Source organism: Saimiri boliviensis, chromosome 5 (genome assembly GCF_048565385.1).
Source record: "Saimiri boliviensis isolate mSaiBol1 chromosome 5, mSaiBol1.pri, whole genome shotgun sequence".
NCBI lineage: Eukaryota > Metazoa > Chordata > Mammalia > Primates > Cebidae > Saimiri > Saimiri boliviensis.
The window spans coordinates 48,845,245-48,848,484 of record NC_133453.1 but is presented as its reverse complement, the minus strand read 5'-3'; positions in this window follow the sequence as shown (position 1 = coordinate 48,848,484).

Sequence of the window (3,240 nt, the reverse complement as noted above, 5' to 3'; positions counted from 1 at the left end):
AGATAACATAGTGCTGGATTATAACTCGGTGTAGGATAAAACTCCTCAAACCGTGTTTTTCCTTTGCTGGCACAACACCACAGCCATCAACACGGAAGACTTCTGTGACCCAATGTGTGTGTGGGGAGTTTTCCCCACATGCCAAGCAGCAGATGCCAGCCAGGCGTCCTCCAATTCAGTTCTGACACAATCTCCATCTATGTGGAGACACTATCTGATCCGACAGGTTGAAGGCTCAGTCCCTACGACTGTTCCCTGCCCTTCACCACGAACACCAGTCACAAGCCAGGCCTCTGGAACTTCTGAGTAGATGGTTTCAAGTTGGGGTTCCCATGACCACTGTTTGAGTTTGATTAATTTGTTGGAGTGGCTCACAGAATTTGGGGAAACACTTACTTATGTTTACTGCTTTATTAAGAAGAATATGTTAAAGGATACAAATAAATAGATGAAGAGACACACAAGGTAAGGTCGAAGGGGTCCCGAGTGCAGCACCTTCTGTCCCATGGAGTTGGGGTGCACCACCCTTCCAGCTCATGGAGGAGTTCTTCACCTTCCTGTCAGCCTTCATGTGTTCAGGTCTCTGAACCCTGTCCTTTGATCTTTTATGGAGACTTCACTGGTGGCTGGCCAAAAAGTGCGTCATCTAAACACAGTGAGGCTTGTCTGTTTAGATTCCTTTTGGTCTCTCTGTGAGGCTTTCCTTCCTTCAGAGTACAAAGCAGAGGGTCCTCTCCGGAATGTGGGTCTTTTGACCCACAATCAGATTAGAGTTCTGCCTTGGGCAGGTGAACACAGGGCAGGAGGAGGTCAGAGAGAAAGAGTTTTTCTCCTAAAGCCTGCTTCTGAGGTCTAAAGTGTCCCAACATTATAACAAAGGACTGTAACAAAGGTTAGGCGAGTTATGAACTAGGAACTGTGGATGAAAATCTCTCTCTCTCTCTGTGTATGTGTGTGTGTGTGTGTGTGTGTGTGTGTGTGTAATTATAGAATGAAAAACCCAAAGTATAAAATAAACATATGTAGTGTATACTGATGGAAATAAATAGTGATGAATAAATAAATAAATAAAGAAGAGACAGATCTTACTTACAAAAGACTTCCATTTAGTATATGTTACATACTCTCCCCAGGAAGCAGAACTCTTTCTTCCCTGAGTGTAGGCTAGACTTAGTAAGTAGTTCCAAATTAACAGACTATGGAAAGGCAGAAATGTAATTTTATAATGGAGAAACCTGGCAAACACTACCTTAGCCAAATGGTGAAGGTTATGTGATTAGAGGTGATGTCGAAATCACATATCCTCTGATAAGGTGAAATGAGAGGGCATTTCTCCCCGCCTTTCTTTCCCAAAATCTATGATCTCAGGCTAATTCTGAAAAATATCAGGCAAACCAAGATTGGGGAACATTGTACAGGATACCTGGCCAGTACTCCTCAAGACTATCAAGGTCATGAAAAAGAAATAGCAGGAAACTATCACAGACCAGAGGAGACAAGGAAGACATGACATGATATGACAAGTAAATGAAATATGATACCTTAGAGTGAAGCCTAACACAGAAAGAGAATATTAATGGAAAAACTGGTAAAATTCAAATAAATCTGGAGATTTGTTAATAATGTATCAATATTGTTTTTTTTTTCTTTAGCTCTGACAATGTACTGTGAAAATGTAAGCTATTAATAATGAGTGAGGGGTATACTAAAATTCTCTGTATTATCTTTCCAACTTCCAACTGCAAGTCTAAAATTATTGTAAAATAAAAAAAAACTTTATTTAATTAAAACAAGACACTAGGAGAAAGAATCCCTTCTCACTTAGAAAAGACCTTCCCAAGATTCTCAATATTGGTTGGAGCTCTGAAGTTATCAAAGATGTTCGTTATGACTGAAAATATAACACTGGACAGCACACCAGTGTGATATAAGTAACCGGTGCTAATATCAGTTGTCTTGGTTATAGAGGACTTGGCTCCTCCAAGGGAAAAAGTCAGGTGGATTCAAGCTTGACTTTGCTACATGTGAACTACAAAAATTAGAACACCAGTCCTTCCCAGGGAATATTAGAATAATGTAGTATAGACCTCTTGGGCTTGGGAGGCTAGGGAGCAAAAAGGGATATACATGACTAGCTAAAATTAATTACCGCTTTCCACATCTTCCTGCTGATTATGTGTTTTCCTTGCTGTGGGCCCATTTATTCAAAACTAGAATTTGAGTTTAAACGTATTTGAAATGATTCCTGTTCTATCTTGAACATGTGCTACCAATATTGTTATACCAGGTTATACCCATTCATTTATAATTTCTTTTATATATAAAATATTTCCATTTATTAAAATAATAAAAAACTGTAATAAAAATACTAAACATAGGATGGACACCTGGGACTTCTGGAACTTATTACGAATAGGGCATAGAGTATGTTTGTAAATTCAATTTCTAGCCTCACCGTTGAGTGCCTACTTGATTATGAATGTATTTCTCCTATTTGTCCAAAGCATTTGTTCTCAGATTATTTTTCTTTTCAATATAAGTGAACTTTAGGTCATGTCATGTTTCCAGTGTATTTGCTCAATTTTGTCATTAAGTGAACATTTTTTTTTTACCTTGCTTAGATACGTAAGGCACATATCATATTATAATCTAAAATCCCTGAGGACATACGTACCTTGGGAAATAGTATGAACTATTGAAATAGTAATATTTTGTTCTTTTAAAATCTCATAAACGTATTTTAATGTAATTCCACTAAACAATATACGGGGTCTGCTGATATAATAGTAAGGTGAAAGGTGATGATGTCACCCTTGGCTTTTGAATATCTCTTTGGCTTAGATTATCTTTGACATTTCCAGTTTAGAACTTTTTCCTTTATCTACCATTTTTCTTTGCCATTTCTCTTCCTTCTTCTTAGTGACGCTGGTAGACAAACAAAACCTTCAAATGTTCAGATGTAGCATTTAGCTAGTCTTTCATGCCCTGGGAATCATAGCTAATTTCCACCAGCTTTCACATTTAAATCTGTATAAATAACCACTCAGTGTAGGAAATTCACAGAGTACCAGGGAAGAGCAGCATGGTACAGTCAGCCCAATCGATCAATTCGCTAGAGTAGGTCAAAGTGCGACCTTAGCAACCTTTGCATCTGAGTTCCGGTAAGGGATTTCATTTTTAAAATGGTACATATCTCTCAAGGTATAAATTTCTAGTGACTTTAAGAAGATCTAAAAAAGG